At 38.7% G+C, this 20051-nt stretch overlaps 1 protein-coding gene across 3 annotated transcripts in view; it reads right to left on the bottom strand.

Moving 5' to 3' along the window:
• Nucleotides 1–20051, bottom strand: part of MEGF10 (multiple EGF like domains 10) — a 163301-nt gene that overhangs the window by 125305 nt on the left and 17945 nt on the right. The window lies entirely within an intron of this gene.

The raw sequence follows: 20051 nt of genomic DNA, 5'->3' as shown, positions 1-20051 counted from the left end.
GTAACATATCTTCAGAAGAGTTAGGCCTGCAAAGGAGACAGAAGAAGAGGGAGGAGAATGTTCCAGGCAGAGGGAACGGAGGTGAGGGAAGGTCAGGCACACTTAGGGAGCTTCAAACTAGCTCAGCTGGAGAAAGATATGGGGCGTATCACCATGGGTTTTATAAGACATTGCAAAGTATGTGAACTTCATCCGAGGATTACCGAGAGCTAGGAAAGGCTACAGGGTGACATTCGAAAGATCACTGGCTTCAGGGGGTGAGGGACCTGCAGGAGGAGACTATTAGAGGGAGGTCAGGTGAGACACCACTGCGAGTGAAATAAGGAAGTAACACTGGGGTTGCAGGGAACTGAGTGACTCTGGGAGTTTTTCAGGAGGCGAAATAGACAGGACTTGGTGATTGATGTGGGAGTAAGAGTGAGGAGGGATGCCTGATACGGCCCCTTGGGTGGAGGGTGAGCCCTTCATGGAGATGGAAGCACAGAAGCCCTCCTCCTGGGAGGCAGGGGAGGGCAGGGGTGTGGGGAACCTGGCCCTTAGTGAGGAGGAAAAGTTTGTCACACTATATAAAATGATTTTATGTAATCATTATAAAAATGGACATAGAAATAGCTGATCCAGGATTTCCCTGGCGGTCCAGTGGTTAAGACTCATCGCTTCCAATGCAAGGGGCGCAGGTTCAATCCCCGGTCAGGAAACTAAGATCCCACATGCCGGGAGGCCAAAAAAAAAAAAAAAAGAAAACAAGCATTAGCCTGCTTGTTGGTAAACTGGTGAAACTAGTAACAACTGGTCAGATTATGGGACTAAGCAGTTATTTTCTGGGTGAGAGCTGGCATTTTGAGAAGTTGTACTAATTTTCCACACCATGAGGTTACCAGTTTTTAGTGTCTGGGAACCAAATTCATTGAATAATAATCTTGTGGTTTTAAAAGGTAAGTTTATCTTAAAACAAACAAATAATAACAACAATATGGGCAAACACCTAACCTTAGGAAATAGTTTATCCTTCAGATTCCAGACAATAGATTAAATGAGGAAGTATTAAGTTCTTTAAAATCAAGATTGTTATAAGCACAAGTATATTAAGTATATTATGACAAATTACCTATCTCTAAATCCACAAAGGCTAAAACAAAAGAAAATGTTTGATTTGGAATAAGGAATAAAGGTCATGGATTTGTAGGATAATTAAAAGATAGTGTAAGCCACTATGAGAGGTAGTGAAATCTTTGAGAGATTTCAATCATTATGAAATAATTCCAACATATAAAGCATAAATGAGTAGCCAAAATATTGCTTATAAATTAATTCAAATTACTAATGTTTCTCACAGGCTAACCATCATGAAGTTGTAAAATCTGAAGCTTAACATTATATAATTAAAGAAGCTATGCTACTTAACAGAAATAAATACAAAGTAATGATGATGATGATAAACAATAACAGCTAACATTTCCTGACCTGTTACTCTGTGCCAGGCACAGTGCTGAACCTTTTACGTGAATTACCTATTTAATCTGCACAGTAACTTACGTAGGTATTTTTATCATCCCCATTTCACAGTTAAGGACATGTAATATACTGTGCTATTTTCCTCATCCATCAAAAAAAGTAAACCTTTTATATTTTGGTTGTAACAAATAAGCATGGCAAATATCTCTCTGTCTCATTGCCTTATCTATGTCAGGTAAGTATTCTGTTTCAACGAAGTGTGAAATATGTATCTTAACCTTCATTCTTTCCTAAAGACAACAAGAGCTGGTCAGCAGTAATCTGCCAACTACTCACAAACAATTACCCCAAATTGGAAAGTTTATATCCTGAGTCACCAACTCAGACTCAAACCATCCATTTCCCAATTAGAAATGTTTAGTCTGTAAAGTTGGAAATTGCTGGAAGCAATGAATCAAACTGCCAAGAAAAAGGAAGAGGCTGTGTTCTCTCTCTCTCTTTTTTTTTAATGAATTTATTCATTTATTTATTTTATTTTTGGCTCCGTTGGGTCTTCGCTGCTACCCGTGGACTTTCTCTGGTTGCGGCCAGTGGGGGCTACTCTTCGTTGCAGTGCACGGGCTTCTCACTGCGGCGGCTTTGCTTATTGCGGAGCACAGGCTCTAGGCTCGTGGGCTTCAGTAGTTGCAGCACGCAGGCTCAGTAGTTGTGGCTCACGAGATTAGTTGCTCCGCGGCATGTGGGATCTTCCCGGACCAGGGCTCGAACCCGTGTCCCCTGAATTGGCAGGCGGATTCTTAACCACTAAGCCACCAGGGAAGTCCCTGTGTTCTCTTTTAATGTGAAAATTTTAGCGTTAATTTGGTATCTCTTTTTGTTTTGTACTTGATGCATGGCCCCGTGAAGGGTTTAACCTCACTAAGGGGATGGCAGAAAAAAAAAGAAAAAGCAGAATTTGGTCACCTCCTTGTTGCTTCTGAAATTCAGCATACAGAAAAATCAAACTGCACTGCAAAGTTGCCGGCGGCATTCATGGAAGGAAAAATATCAGTATATTTAAAATTGTATATATGTCACTCTGTCTCTTACTCCCAAAGCATTTTCCAAATCAAAATTAGAAAATTAACTGAGTTCAAAAATAATCTACATTAAAGTATAAAATGTTCAAAGCAAAAAGAATTGCTAAATCAAGAAGAAAGGATCGTGCAAACTCACATGAACTGATTAAAATCATTTGAGGAAAGAATTCATATGTTATATTGATACATGGTAGGGGGAGAAGACATTTCCCAAATGTGCCAATGAGCTGTAAAGGAGTATAGAAATGAAATATTTCCCTATATTCAGAAACATGGGTGGTCCTTCCTTTTGTTTGTCTTGTCACTGATAGGCAATCAAAACAAGTGGGTAAGGCACTTCATATACCTTTTCCCTTTTTGATTTGTTTTCTTCTATAGGTTTTGATGAGTAAACGTGTGTACCTTTTTTCCTTTGTGTCTACCCTGAAGGAAAAAACTTCAATAAATATTTTTCTTCCTCATTTCTCTTTTAAGCTCTGCCATCTTGTCTGACACTATAATCTTAGAGCGCAAATGAAAACAAAACACAATCTTTAAAAAAGAGCATTATTTCAACTGAAAAAAAAAGGCAACACAGTGGTGATATGCTTCCTTGAAATAGACGTTCTGAAAATATTCAAAACTCTAAATTGGATATTGAGCTACCCCTACCCACCCAGTCTTTGCCTTCAAATAATTTGCCTCTTAAGTTTAACAAAATTTTAAATGTAAAAAAATAAAGAGACATTTGCATGAACCCCCTAGTGCCAAACTTGATTGCATTCCATATCATTCACTTAATTATTATGGAAAAATCAAAACAGAAAATCAGTACAACTGATGAGCATTGCTAAAGTGCTCCTATTAGAAAGAGGAAACACAGCAGGCAGAGTTAACTCTTACTGCCTACTGGGAAGGCAGGCTTTGCTTATTCTACTACAAAAAACTCAGTAAACAATCAGGTTGAATAAAATCCTTACAATGGATGAGTCCGAGCTGTGATGACAGGGAGTAGTTTCTTTATGAGTGTGTTAGGGAGAAATAAATAATGGGGCGTTGACTTGCTAATTTATTTTTGCAACAACAGAAGGATAAATAATTCCAGACAATTCTTTCTGGCTCTAAAATCTATTTCCTTATTAGAATCATTAAGTGCACACATAGAAATAACTTGGATGCCCTTACCCACTGTTTTTTCAAGCTCACTACTCTAAAATCCTCTCACAGTTCTCTCGATGAAAGTGATTTACTGATTAAGAACAGCCACATTCTCACAATTTCCCCCCTGGATACCAAGAGTCACCTAGTCTACTGATCACTCTATCACGTTATCTGTAAAGGATGTACTAGCTTTACCATGAATCACTCAGAAAGGCTGCCCAGATGTGCTGTACGCTTCCTGGAGCTCTGAACCTGTGAATAGAGTATCAAAGGTCCAGCTTCAGGGTAGTCAAGATGTCAAAAGAGTAATGCTTGCTGGTTGCCCCAAGAACAACCTCAGACGACGACTTCCGTGGAAATACTACTTCACCGATAAAAGGAATCCCTGAGGCACTGTCCTGATTTCTATTTTCACCACCCAAAGCTAGTTATTCTAATAGCGTATTAATTTACTCAAGCATAACTACACACTGGAAGCAGTAAAATGCTATCTATTTTCATCTGGGGATCCTCACATCATTTTGCTCACATCAAATACCACAACCAAGATATGCTTCTAAGTCAAACTAAATCATGTTGTAATGGCAGCCCCCCCAGCATTCCTTGGAAGCTTCTAATAATAAAAGTTAAATGAGTGTGGCTATTAACATTTAAAAAAAGAAAGGTATTCTCAAATCCTATTTTATAAACTTATAAGGATTTTATAAACAACCAAAAAAAAAAAAACCAACACATTAGCATGAAGTGGGTGTTTAACATCAGTTCTGGCATTCACTGAGCACTTCACATCAAGCAAAAACTGGGCAAACCCCTGAGGCTGCCAGGCACTGAGATACCCTGAGGGGCTCACACCACACGGAGAACAGCCACAACCGTTGGCCATCTCAACGCAGCAGGATGCAGCCACAATTAAGGATTAAGACTGAAAGAGCTGCTGGGGTAACACAGAGGTACAGCCTCACCTACTTAACCAGCCGCCCCACAGGTGTAATCTAGGTGACATTAAGGGAGAGTTTGGGGGAAGCCATGGTCACCCGCTCATCATCAACTCTGCAAAGTACTCTATGACATCCCTGTAAATCCATCTCCTACAACATATGGAAAAAAGTCCACAAACAGTCCTCACTAAGGATCTAAGTGCAAGCAACTGCGGGGAGTATTATGACTTATGAAGCATGGTCTCTAGCTTCAATAGTTCAAAATCTACTATGGAGGAAGATTATAAATAAAATATAATTATTTGACAAATGAGTCAATGTAGAAAGAATTGCCAGAGTTTTAAGAAGATAGAAAAATCGATGTGAGCAGTGAAGGCTCATGAAAGAGGTCAAACTTGAAAAGAAAGTTTCCAAAAGGAGAAAAACTAGAAATCACTGAGTGCCTACCTTGTACCTCGTACCTCACATGCATAATCTCACTGGCTGAGATTAAATGTTTCACCTGAAATCAATTAAAACAGAGCAGTGATTCGAACATGGCTGGCTGATGACTGCAACATCTGCGATCTGCCCTCAGCATCACATCAGGATTAAAGGAAGCCTTTGGGCAAATGAATACAATGGGGAGGGGCCACGAGGCAGAAGGAAAAGTGTGAGTCAAGCCTTGAGAGTGGAGAGCAGGAGGTCTTGTAAGGAATCTTGAGAAGCAGTGCTAGAAAGGAAGGAAGAGCTTCTTGATGAAGGGTCTGGAGCCCCAGGCTAAGGAGTTCAGATGGTTTTATTCTGTCTGCAGTGGAATACACTTAAGTCTATGAGCAGGGTGCATTATTTGATGAAAGAGGTGTTCTGAAGATTAACACAGAGTAGGTGTTCAAAATCCAACCAAGGGATTGCCTCCTGGTGGTGAAGAAAGTGAGTGGAGATTAGTGTCTTCGGGTGTGACGTGGGATGCCTGTCCCAGGGTGGTAGCCTCAGGAATGGGAAGTATGTGAGAGAGCAATGAAAGAAAGAATTGGCAGGATTGGGACACATACTAGAAAATAGGGTTGATAACTGGGAGAGCTGTTCTGGGTTTAAGCCATTCTCAGTCCCAATTATATTTTCTTGATTCAGTCTATTTTTATCTCCTACTGGGAAAACAATACACCTCTTCTTTATTAGAAAAAGACTTCAAACTTCAAAACTTCAAACAGTACTTCTCATTCCAGAATTCAGTAAATAAAATTATATTGATTTTCCTAAACTCTCACAATTTAATATTCCTCAGTAATATTCCTACCTATTCTTCCCAACATGAAGATCTCTAATTTTTTTGGCCCATCCAACAACAAGCCCTTTATCCCTTTTATAAGATACACTCCTTCTTTCCCTTTTTCAACAGCTATGATTTGCAGCACTCATTATACCCTATTGTTGTAGCCAGCCTCCCGATGACCTCCAATGAATTCTGTCTTGTGTAAACCCTTCTCACAATGAATAGACTTATGTAACCAATAGGATATTGCAAAACTGACAGAGTATAACTTCCAAACCTAGGTCATCAAAGGCGTTGCAGTTTCCATCTTGCTTTTTGGATCACCATTCTGCAGGAAGCCAGCTGCCATGTCATTAAGACACTCAAGCAGCCCTATAGAGAGATGGGCATAGTGAGGAACTGAGGCCTCCTGCCAACAGCCATGTGAATGGATCCTCCAGCCCCTGTCAAACCTTCAGAAGACTGTAGTCCCTGCTGAAATACCAGCTACAACCTCATGAGACCCTGAGCCAGACCCACCAACTAAGCTTCTCCCAAATTCCTGATCCACATAAACTGTGAGATAATAAATGTTTGTTGTTTTAAGCCACTAAGTTAATTTGTTACACAGCAATAGATATCCAATATGCCTATATTTCAATATGTCTATACCAAAAATATTTTGACTTCCAAAATAGTTCTCAAAAATGCCTGCCATTTAGTTGGCATCTTCAGTATCAGTCGTACACAAAAGAAACCACCTGCAATGCTTCTGAAATCTTTTCTCTACATTAGAACTCCTAGCAAGAGCCCATCAACTTCTAATTGCACTTCGACTTATTGCGTCCCTAGAGGCATGACCTCACAATACCTGTGTTTTAAGGTGCATCTGCTGCTTTTCCACACAAAGCACTGTCCCAAATTATCCTGCCATTTATCCTTAACCATTTAGCATCTGACTATCCAGAAGAGTTGATCTGCTTCACAACTTGGAGAGTTCATCACGTGCTCTGTGCAATGTCATTTGTAAAATATTAAATGAATGGATTCTAGACTTTTCCATAAGTTAATTTTTCATCTACAAATACATGTTCCTTTATTCCTAGTCTTCTGTGATTATCTTTGATTAGATGGCATATAAAATTTAATTTTCATTTTGTTAACTTTTTATTTTAAAATAATTTCAAATATATTTGAAAGCTACAAAAATAGAACAAAGAGTGCCCTTCACCCAGACTCACTAGTTGCTAACACTCTGCCACATTTACTTTACCACTCTCTATCTACATACACATATATAGGCAATATATATACACATTCTTTAACCATTTGAGAGTAATTTGTACATATGAAAATACTTCTAAATACTTCAACTTACATTTTCTAAAAAGAAGAACGTTCACCTATGTGTAACCCAACTGTCTGAGGAAATTTAACACTGATGCTAAACTACGATGTAACCTTAACCTAATTCAAATTTCATCAACTGTCCTAATAATGTAATTATTTTAACAATGTTTCACATAGACATTGTTCAAAGCCTTTGCTGAAGAACAAACATTTGTTTTCTCAATCAGCAGACATTGATCAGGGACATTTCTGCCCTCCCAGAGTTTCTAATCTAATGTGAGAGCCCTATCATGTGGATAGTAATAACAAGGCAATAAAAATTATGATTAGGGTCAAAAGAGGTTACAAAATAAGTATGGAAGTTAAGAAAGTATTTCCAGCTGGAAAGTGGGGATAAGAGCATATTGAGGGCTGTGCTGGGTAGATGGAGCAGGGGAGGTTGCACCCAAAGGAACGAGTAGGAGCAAAAGCAAGAGAAAGCAGCTTCCCAGAGGGAAAAGCAAATGGGCAAGGCTGTCTGGAGCACAGAGTAGAAAATCAAGTGAGTAGAAAAGGAATTTTAGAGCCAGGTCAGGAATGGCATTGAATATCATGGTTTAAGATTTACTCAAGTTAAAATATCCAAACACTTCATGAGACCTCAGGCAGTCCAGGAATAAATGTGTATAAGAAAAATGAACTAGAAAATAGAACTTGATCAGCCCAGAAAGAAAGGGAGACTATTGTTTTTTGTTTTCTTTCAACCAACAATACTAATTAAAGAAGCTGGACATTTCAGGTTTGACCAATACCCTGACACAGTACAAGCAGGAAAAAATCCAATGGAAACAGAATGAATGACAAAATAAGGCAATTTCCTTTAGAAAGGAAAAGTCAAATTAAAGGGTAAGAGGAGAAAATATCAGTAGAGTTCTCTGATGTGCAGCAGGATACTTTGAGTGTCTCAGCACCTTAGGTCTTTCCTTGCACGCAGGGCTGGTGGGAGGACAGAACAATAACAGGAAGCCCAAGTATTTGCACGGTCCCTCTCCTCTCGGGCAGGTCCGTTTCAATGGTGCATGCTGCTATAGTAGGAAAGATGACGACGTTCATCTGCCCCCATTACTGGCATGACAAGGGGGACCTGCTCGTCCAACTCTAGGTCATTGTGCTAACCCTCAATTCCTGAGACACTCACCATTAGGCACAGCTGAGCAATCCAAGTCAAGTCTTACTTTCCTCAAAGATCATTTCTTAGAGAAGAAAACAGAGGAACACAAACCCCATGAGGAAAAGAATTTCTATGGAACCAAGATTTTAGAAAATTCTCCTGTCAGTTGCATCTATCTAGATTCTATTAAGGCAACACACACACACACACACACACACACACACATACCATTCCTCTATTTTTAATACTTCATAACAGGCCATATAATTGAAGTGTTTTTTTTTTAATTTTTTTTTAATTGAAGTTTTTAACATTCATTTGGCTCCCCAAAATTTTCCAGAGCACTACACATATCCTGGGTCCACAGAGCATTTGTGCTAAAAAATAGAACAGAAAGTTACAGTTTATGGTTTTATGGAATCCAGTTAAAATCCTTTCGTTTTATGAACGGAATAACTGAAGGCCCAAGTTAGGATGACCTGACCATGATCACGGAGCTAGTCTGTGGGTGGTCTGACATTAGATCACAGAACTCAGGTTTCTTAACTCCAGTCAAATTATTAGTACCTCTCCATCAGGTATAACAGTCATAGTCTTCCTAAAATAATACTCCATCTGTGCATTGGAGCCTCTTGAAATGCAAATTCATTCAAAGTTAGATTCTTCAAGTGACCAAGCAACTTCCTGGTCAAAACTGAAAATGTGAATTAGAAAGTACATAAGGTATTTCCATGTTTAGACTGTACAGATGTTGCAAATAATCAGTGACAGCGGAACTCCACTGCCATTCTTCCCAGGGTTACTCCGTTCTGAACCACTAATCCAGACCAGGATGCAGAGTGACCACAGACATCTCTAGCTGCAGGCATCGCCACAAAGGAGTCTGGACACTTTTATCCACATGGTTTTAAGCCCACATGGGCAAAAGCTTTGAAGATTTGGGATAAAATGTGAGGAAATTGCTGAGGAAGTGTAAGTAGGCAGAAGGTAATTACTCAAAGCTGCACTTGGCAGGACATTCTGGAGAAAATGCTGGAGCTGCCATCTCTCCCACTTCCGCTTCCTCACCAACAGCATCTATGTGCAAATATAAGAAGCCACAACCCAAACCCCAACTTTATGACTCTTAAAAATAGGGCTTTGTTTTAGTAGATGAAGTGCCACATGCTGAAGCAGCAGCACCACTTCCTGTGGTATCGAGACAGATCTTTTATTCAAGAATTGACCCTGTCTGACCCTGAATAATAGTTTGAGAACAACCCTGAATAATAGTTTGAGAACAATCGCATATTGACAGGAAAGTTAAGAGCCATTCTCCATACTACTTCCTTCATTCACATTATCCATAACACTCTCTTCTGATTTCCCTGTATCTTATTTGTCCTTCTCTGTCATTTTTAGGGAAATCCAGGATCTGGATGGCACGGGGACAGGAAGGTATAGCGACTGACGTTCTAGTCTGGCTGAGTGTCAAACTTTGATCACTGATGGGTCACTGATTCGCTCTCACTTTACTTCCTGTTCAGACATATCAGTCAGGAAAGCAGGTTTAATGGCAAGGAGACTTAAAATGAGAGTTGTATTTTCCATTTGCCTTTCTTATAAACCTCCAGAATGCCTATGATTCATCGATTTTTGTGGGAAGATGGCCGTCAGCAGGAAGCTGGTCCAGTACCCTAATTTCACAGATGATGATGCTGTGATCCAGAGAAATTACATGTATGCCCAAGGTCACAAACCTATTTCATAAATAGCTTCTCCTTAGCCTAATAGTGGACCAAAATGCAAGATCCTATCAGTTTATCTTGCACAATATTCTGAATTGCTACACACAAAGATAATAAAGACAAATTTTTTTTTTTTTTTGCGGCTGATGCCAGTCTTAACAGAATACAAATATACAAGTTATAGGCCCTGGGTTCTTATAAAAGTTTAACTCTAAAATATTGACAAATGGCCAAGACTTTAATCAGGTAACTCGTGAATGCCCTTTCTCATTCCAAGGAGGAGGAGCTCACCATGAGTTATGTCCACCCAATCTCTGCATAGAAGGAGCAGAGTGGACACAGCCTCATAAAAGTTTTGCTAATGGCTGAGGCAAAGGAGTTAATGAAAGGTAAATGGACATTCCCCCAATTCCTCAGCGCAATGATTCCTTTTTGGTTCTTTGTGATGTCCTTGGTACTTAGAACAGCACCTCACAGAGAGGAGGGCAAAAGAATGAAGAACAAATGAATGAATAAATAACTTTAAAGAATAATAAAGTATAGAGAAGAGTCAAGTATGTAGACTTGAATAAAGAATTTAAGTAAAGAAAACTAGTTTAAAGAAGAAAAAGGTTTGTGTCTGGTAGGACTTCTCCAGCAAGATTTGGAATTGGTAAATTGAACTAATAAAAATCTGTTGAAAATACATATATTTCAAATTATGGGTTTTTCCAGAACTAATAATTTTTATGTACTATGAGTCCATTGTACATCTCTTATATAACTTAAAGTACCTTTTATTTTTAAAAAATTCTGGGGGAGGACTTTGTTACTTTGAAATGGGGCATAATTTTACAACTCTTATGGGCATTTTAATTTTTCTCTCTCATTCTCAGCCAAATATGCTTGATCTTCTTATGGGAAATGTTTCTCATTAATTTATTTTTCATTATTTTTTAGGGCTTAAGGCAATTTTCCAATGGCAAAATCACTGCAAGAGTCGTTATCTCTTACTGCAAGTATTTATAATCTTTGTATATTCTAGGATGATTTTATAATTATTTTTTAACATAGCATTTGGCGATTTTTATCTGCTTTCCAATGTACTTTTAAATTCATTTTCAGTCCAACTGTATCTACTTAGTATGGTCCCAGCATTTTAAGTTGGTTATCACTTTTATATCTTACCAAAAACTTCTATCAGGAATGAGGAAATGGCCAGTATTTTTTTGGGGGGGGGGGCTCTTCCTGAGTCATTAAGTTTTTAATTTTATTTTAACACTGGAATACAAAATAAAGAGTTGAGAAATATATGCCTCTATCATTTATTATTAACTTAGTTTCATTCCTCATTCTAACTACAGCAATAAACAGTTCTGTGGTATTGGTCCTTTAGTTTGACCTTTTGTTGTAAAGATAAAGTAGGTTTTAAAACCAAGGCCTAGAACCACTAACTTTTGACTAGTTTTTCAGTTTGATCAATTTATCCTTTTTCCAATTAATCTCCAATTCATCCTCCATGCTGCCACCAACCCTCTCAAAACACATATGAGAACATCACAATTTCATACTTAAAACCTTTTGAGAGCTTGCCTTTGTGGTAAAGCCCAAACTGAGCCTTATCACCCAGCAAATTCCCACAGGTATATATCACTTCTAAATATCACTTGAGCAATCCTTGCTACTTGAATTTCCCAAAATATTACACGTTCTCACTCCTCTATGTCTTTCCCTATGCTGTTCTTTCTTCTTGGAATGCCCTTAACTATCTGGTCAACTTAATTCTCACTAGTTCCTCAAGAATCAAAGGTTACTTCCTCTTAGAAGAGCTCCCAGGCCAACCTAGACATCCTTCTTCTTTACCCTCATAACCTCTGGGGCATCCAGGGAGTAGATGATGTGGACTTTGTCAGAGTAATAACACACACTATTTTATTCACCATTTTCTTATTCATCTCTCCACTAGCTGGTAAACTCCCTGATATCAAAAGAGTACACTGTTCATCTTTACATATTCTTACCACATATGGAGGGCTCAATAATATTTCAAGATTTTATCCCATTTAATTGCTAAACTATACTACTACAAAGGGAAATCCTGGAGTTGAAATAAAATGATTACAATACTAGTGAATATAAACATAGGAAAACAATTAAACCTTTGCTAGAAAAGTAGTTGTTCAAAATTAGAGAAAAAAATTATGTTGTTTATATAGAGAACCTATGGACACTTTCAAGGGCTTAATTAATAGTTATTCTGTAAATTCATTTAAAAGCTAAAGGTTTTCTTTTCATTGGCATTCCTTTATTCTCAGTAAGCACCCCTGCTCACACATAGCTACATCTGGTCATGATTTTTGTAGACCTATATTCATCTCAGCTGTGGGCAAAGTGAGGTGACCATGAGTATACATTTGGGAGCAGTAAAGAGAGGGACCAGGATGCGCTGGGATTCACGCAATATAAGTAACAAAGAAAGGTACAGCAGTCAGGGGCAAAGAAGCAATGGAACCAAGCTCTCAATGGCAGCCTTTTGCTGTGCTAAGAACTCTTGGGAAGAGTTGAGTCCCCATGGCTGAAGAGCACAATTCCTAGGGCCTTTCTGTGTGGGCTGGTAGAGGGACCCATCCCAGCAAACTTCATCATAAAAACAATGTCTGGGAACACACCAGAACAAACCCTCAACAATTAGCAGATTATTACAGTCTACAGTAACTGAAGGACCACCCTGCTTCGACGCGTTCATGAAGTGCAATATAAATATAGTTTAGAAAAGGGAAAGTTTATATTATAAAGTCATTTTAAATATATCCTTGAAATATAGAAAGGAAAAGAACTTTAGGCTCCATTTTTTTTTTGTTTTTTTTTTTGCGGTACGCGGGTCTCTCACTGTTGTGGCCTCTCCCATTGCGGAGCGCAGGCTCCGGACGTGCAGGCCCAGTGGCTATGGCTCATGGAACTAGCCGCTCCGCGGCACATGGGATCTTCCCGGACCGAGGCACGAACCCGTGTGTCCCCTGCAACGACAGGCGGACTCTCAACCACTGCGCCACCAGGGAAGCCCTAGGCTCAATTTTGAGAACTACCTAAGGCCCTTGATGGTCTTTAATGAAGGTCACATTGTGATACAAGCAAAAGAAGATTTTAATGGACCCCGAATGTACATGTGTCATACATTACCCAAATAAGGAAAGAAAATGAAAAGCACAGGTGGGCATAAATGCACACCAAGTATAACGCTAAGAATAAATAAATAAACTGTAACATTAACATCAATATAGTTACAGGTTTCATGGTGATTAATACCTTTACTTTCAAGCAGATTCTAATAACTCTTTAAGGGCAATTTGAACCAAAAAAGCTAAAGGTATTTGAACTGAAGCCATGAGTTCTGAACTCTGCAGGGCCACAGGCTTTGCAATTTATGACATTTCTTAAAATCTCTTCCCTTCCTCCGTTCTTGATCTTTTAAATGTCATTTCTCTTTTGCCTTTATTATAAATACCCTTCCTTGACTCTTTTTTTTAATTTCAAAATCTCTAATAGTAGTATCTTCATTTTATCATAAATATTGGAAACTACAGGCAGCACAAAGCATTCAAGATTAAGTTGACCCCCTCATACTGAATACCTTAATTTCCTTCTTATGAATAAGTCCCTATAAACTATATTACTGTCATTTGTTCAAGGTTTTAAACTTTCTAATCATTTAATTTTAAAAGGAAAAATAAAATATAATGGATTTAAACTATACATGAAGCCTATCTCAATTGAAGAATCTATGGAGGATGGAAAAAGTTTCCTGCATGGATTATATTTTTCTTGCTCTGCTAATTTGAAAGGGTCTATGATTAATTTCTATGATTCCCTTGGGTCAACATGTACGCCTCCCTAACTGTTTGAAATTCAAACCATTACATAAGCTTCCTGTCAACTTATTTCTCTCTTTGCAATAATTTATTCTCTCATTCCATATCTAATTAATGATGTTTTCAGGACATAAGTAAAAATATTCTTTGGTCTTTTCACTAAAAGCTTCATAGAAATCTCTGATGGAACCAACTCTCCACATCCTTCATCTGTATGTTACCTTGTGCTGCTGGTCAGCTTTTCACATAACCAACCCCCCTCCTCATCTAGACTACAAGCTCCTTGAAGGCAGAGTCCATGTCTTTATCTTGTCTTTATTCCACTCCTCTTTGATCTCTACTTCTCTCCCCATCGGTAAGAATATAACAGATGTTCAATAAACGGCTGTTAATTGAGATAGGTCAAAACTTGGGGCCGTGGGGCATGCAACATCCACATTGTTTTCAGCAGTGATCTGAGAGGCTGAAGAGTAGTCAGGGGATTGTATCCTGTGAGTCACAGACAGTTGATATGAGTCTAGAGGCTTGAGGTGAGAGATTAACAACTGAGAACGGCATCCACACCTGGGGAAAACGTCCAAGTAACTTTGAGAAACCATCCCTGAAGTGATCTGTTCCACCAGGAGGTGGCGCTTTAGCTCAGGACCACTCTGCTGGCCAAGTTTCCACTTCATCCGAAAGGTATCTCTCTGAATTTATAGAAACATTTCCCCAGCAACGGAACGGGAACTAAAACATGAGCTGTATCATCCCAGAAGATCTTGCTATTGTTAAGGAAAATATAAGAAAACTAATAGGAATCTTATTTAAAGAAAAGCTTTGCTTTTCCAGCAACTGAATAATCCTTGCAACAGTCTTCTCTTGAACCACAGGTCTTTCCTACTGTACCTAGGAGGTCTCACTTTTTGATGCAAGGTGTACATAGAGATAGTTTCTTAAAACAAATTTTAATGTGGTAAGGTCTGTGGGCACGTGCCTACTTTCATATTTGGCAAGAAATATGTTTGATATCAATGGCAGAAAATGTCTAAATGGATAAAGGTAGTAAAAAAGTGATTAGGTGTCATTTGAATAAACAAATATGGAGTGCCATTAACATTAGTATCCCTTTCCATGTATGTGTGTGTACAAATGTTAAATACATACAAACTGCTTGTTCAAGGCTAATTAGATGAGCAGGTCAAGTTTATGCTTTTTTAATACCTGGGTTGAAATTAAATTAAACCTTGATTATGCTCGATGAATCATCTGCTTCATTGGATTAGATTAAGAGGGCTAAATTTAAGAATATAATCAACTAGAAATTCTCTTGGTAATATCCTGAAAAACTCAAAATTATGCATTAGGAGACAAGGGTATGAGTCAATAATTTTATAAAATGGGATCCAGGGCCTTTTCAAAATACTTAAGCATCTCTATGCTTATGGCCACACTGGATTAGAAACGAGTAAAAAATCATCTCCATGATATAAATGCTGTTTCCAAATCTACACTATCCAATAGAGTCATGTAGAGACATATCAAAAATGGGCAGAGCACTTGGCTGTCTTTCCCAAGAGCACCAACGATCACATAGACCCAGCTCTAAACAATCCAGGAAGCTCTCCAGAGAGTTTCAAGCCATGTTCTCTTACTATTGAGGACATACACTTTTTCTACCTGGCCCAAGTTATTAAATTCTTAGATTCATTTTCTCCATGATGAGCCAGACTCATGTTCATCATTAAAAAAGAAAGAAGGGAAAACAACCTTAATGAAGACATTTGCCTTAGAAACTGCCACAATCAAAGACAGACCTTTTCAGATATAATTAAATCTTTTTCCAAGATAATTTATCTTATTAAAATATGGTAATTTACCATGGTTTCAGGTTATTTGAAACCTTTCTAGGATTGAAAGCTGAAGTTAATTTCTTGCTATAAGCAGTAGAATTTGGACCAAAGAGATTCAGGGAGCATTTTATATTCACACAAGCACATAAAAGTTAATAAAACTGTTTATTTTTATCCAAAGTACTTAAAGGAATCTGATGGTACCCCAGGAATCTGCATATGCTTCAGTATTGGAGTGCAAAGGGCAGACCGGAAAGAACAGAACTGTCCCCACCAAAACTGAACCAACCTGTCCCTGTCAGCACCCTAGGCTGATAAAGACTTAGGAAGAAAGCTCTTGCAGAGATGTCATTTTTGATGACATCAGGATGCCCAATTCAAAAATCAGCATGATTGGAGGTTTAATGAGGCACTTTGTTATTCCCTGCAATAAAAAATAGAGACAGAGTTCTTCAGGCTTAATTACCACATCTGTTATTAGGCACTTTACCGTGATTGACTGGAGTGTATGTCGGACACGGTGCCAAAAAAGCCTCCCCATGAAAGCAGCTTCCCTCTCGCTGTCTGAATGGCAGCGGCCTCTGTTACAACCAGGATTTCCATGGCAAACAAGCAAAGCCTGGAGTGCACAAGCCCCCGAGCCAGCTGAAGGCATTTTTCCTGGTGCCAGTTAAGCTGGGAGCAGGGCCTGGGCCTCTCGCTCTGAATTCTGCTTCTCTCTCCTTCAGGCTCCACCACACTTGCCTGCAGCCCATGATAAACAGGCACAATGGGGAGAGGAAGGAGCAGGGCAAGACCAGGAGGGGCCCAGTTCTGGCTTTGTTGTGGTGCCTACTTGCAGACATTCAAATTAGGAGTTATGATGGGATGCTGCAAATGAGATGCATTTGCTAGCTCCCAGACTAATTATGACTTTAAAATATGCAGCTAATATCCAATACCAGAAAGGTGCTTTCTCAGGATACCAGTTCCTTGGATGCCTTGGGCTCTATGAACCAACCACCAAATTGGATTTTAGGAACTTAACATCTCATCCTATAACATATGTATTAGAGAAACTTATTGCCATTGCTCCTGTCCCCAGTAAAGCTGTTCACTGATTCCTTCAAGTCTGTGTATGGAGGCCAGTGGGGATCTATTAATTAAACTGCAGTTCATTTGAAAAGAGTTGCCTTTAAAAAGTACGCCATCATTCAACTTTTTAAAACTGCAAAATCCAGACACCCACAGCTCTCTGTATCCCTGTGCAGGCAGTAGCACGGGGACAATTACTAGCACAGAGAACCATTCTTTAGACCAGATGTATAAGCAGGAAATCTCTTATCTGAACACATGCCAGGTAGGGAAACAAACCAATACTCAGCTAACCAGAGTTGTCTCAAGTAAACAGAGGCCCAATGCTACAGAAGTCGTGACATATGGTTGTAACATAAGAAATGAGAAAAGACTACAACATATATACCTTGTAAATATTCTTGTGGAACAATCAAGTGTAAAGAAGAATGTCCTTGAGGGCTTCTCTCTCTATGTGTTTAATTTGCTCTTCGAGGATGAGATTGTATAAATTTATGATGCACTCCCCAGTCGCATTTTTATACCAAGCAATATCCATGGTGTTTTGATGTGTGGTTACTATCAATGGTGCTTTGTGCATAGAATATAACCCAGAAATAACAGTGAGTAAAGTATGAGAAGTTGGCAAGCAGGAAAAGAATTTTCTACGCTATAAGAAGAATCAGAGCAGCATTTATTAAAAATGAAAGGAATGTATGGTGTTTTCTAAAAAGGAATGAAAAATTTAAAAAGTCATTGTCTATACACTTGGAGGCATTTCAGATATGGAACAACTTTTTCTGTCCTTGGGGTAGAGACTGAGTGTCAATTCCCTAGAGGTTTGCAGCTAAGATCTGCCCACTTTTCAACAATCTTTCCAGCCTGAGGGGAAAAAATGAGCTTTAGGAAATAAATCTCAGACTTCTCAGACAAATGGCAGTCCAGTTTGGTGTCATACACTTCCTGCAAGTCGTGATTGCTAAAGGGCCCTCTCATATTCCCCAGACTTCTGAAATATGGCCTTTCTCTCCTCAGCCCCTATAATACAAATGATTGAGGTCCTTTTCTAACTAAGCCTTTCCCTTACTCTCTCTTTTCTCTTTATCCACAATGAGCCTTTGTGATCCCTTATGAAGAGAAGAGAGATGACAGAGCAGGGTGAAAGTGAAATCAACCAATTCTGAAATTATGTCAAGTCCATCTGCCAACAACAACAACAAAAGAGTTATTTCAAAGCAAAATTCCTTCAAAAGATAAAATTACACAAGTAATGGTTTTTGTGGTATTACAGAGAAAGGAGCTATACGTTAAAATATCTAAAAGCAATTTGGCAGTGACTTCTTGGATATGACACCAAAAGCACAAATAACAAAAGAAAAACCAGATAAACTGGATTTCATAAAAATTTAAAACTTTTGTGCATCAAAGGACACTATCAACAGAGTGAAAAGGCAACCCACACAATGGGAAAAAGTACTTGCAAATCATACCTCTGATAAGGGATCAATATCCAGAGTATGGAAAAACAAAAACTCCTACAACTCAGCAACAATAAGATAATCAACCTAATTAAAAATGGGCAAAGAACTTAAATAGACATTTCGTAAAGAAAATACACTATTGGCCAATATGCATAGGAAAATGTGTTCAACGTCACTAATCACTAGGAAAATGCAAATCAAAACAACGAGATACCCCCTCCACACCCATGAGGATTGCTATTATCAAAAAAAAAAAACCCAGAAAATCACAAGTGTTGCTGAGGATGAGGAGAATTTGGAACCTTGTGCATTGTTGATGGGAATGTAAAACACTGTGCTGCTGTAGGAAAGAGTATGGAGTTTCCGTTAACTAAAATAATTAAACATGGAATTACCATATGATGCAAAAATTCCACTTCTGGGTATATACTCTAAAAGAATTGAAAGCAGGGACTCAGACAGAGTTGTATACCAATGTCATAGCAGCATTATTCACAATACCCAAAAAGTGGTAGTAACACAAATGTATATTAATGGATACATGGATAAACAAAATGTGGTATATCTATACAATAGAATATTATTCAGCCTTAAAAAAGAAGGATATTCTGAAACATGCTACAACATAAATGAAACTTGAAGGCATTATCCTAAGTAAAATAAAGCAGACACAAAAGTGTAAATATTGTACAATGTCCCTTATATGAGGTACCTAGAGTAGTCACATCCACAGTCAGAAAGTATCAATAGAAGGGTGGTTGCCAGGGGCTGGGGACACAGGAAAACAGGGAGTTGCTGTTTAATGGGTGCATAGTTTCAGTTTGGGAAGATGAAAATGTTCTGCAGATGGATGGTGGTGATGGTTGCACAATAATATGAGTATATTTAATGCCAGAGAATAGTACACTTAAAAATGGTTAAAATGGCAAACGTTATGCCTATGTTATCTCAGTTTTAAAAAAGAAATAACTAGAAATAAGCCAAATTCTAAGGAGTAAGTAACAAATATCTTCCCAAGAGGTAGGGGCTTCTTGTTTGCTTCTTATTTTACCTGTCTGCATGATTACAACACACATCATGCATTCTTCCACGGATCACGCATGGACCTGTAATCTAGTCTCTAGAACTCAAGGGTGGAAGGAGGGAAACATCAGCAAACATAATAACATCTGTGTGATCCTGCGTCAGCCAAGTGTCGCCACTGCCTTCTCTGCCAGGGGGCGGGGCGTGGAGGGAGGTGGCAGAATGTAACCTCTCTGCCCTCCTAGAGAGCTCTAAAACAGATCATAATTCCTCCAGAACCAACAAACAGAAGCCAAAATGGACAATTGAACTCCCTCTCAACTTTAAGCAAATGGAAACCAAAGAGCATCCAACATTTGGAAGCCACCCTGCTTGTCAGAATCCCAGCTTTTCACTGTCTGCCTGAATTCAAAACTCCAATTCACTTGTTTAACTTGGAATGAACTTAGGGATGTTGACTTGTGTGCAATTTTTACTTTCTCAGAGAAGTTCTAAGGAATTTGAGGTTTTGGAGTACCTTGCCTTCCTCGATTTCAATTCTAAATTCCTCAACTTGGACTTTCTGGGTCAAATCGAAGTAGCTCTGCTTTGGGGTTTTATTCTCCCCCCCTCCCACTCCTCTAATGGCTAATGAAGTTAAGATGATACAAAACAATGCTTTTTTGAGTACAGAATGCAGATCTCAATCCCTTCTGGCAGGTACTCCTACAGACCAGTTGTTATTTATAATACCTATAAGGG

The sequence above is a fragment of the Globicephala melas genome, chromosome 3 (assembly GCF_963455315.2).
Source record: "Globicephala melas chromosome 3, mGloMel1.2, whole genome shotgun sequence".
NCBI lineage: Eukaryota > Metazoa > Chordata > Mammalia > Artiodactyla > Delphinidae > Globicephala > Globicephala melas.
The sequence above is the reverse complement of the archived record's forward strand: the minus strand, read 5'-3'. Positions and strand labels throughout refer to the sequence as shown.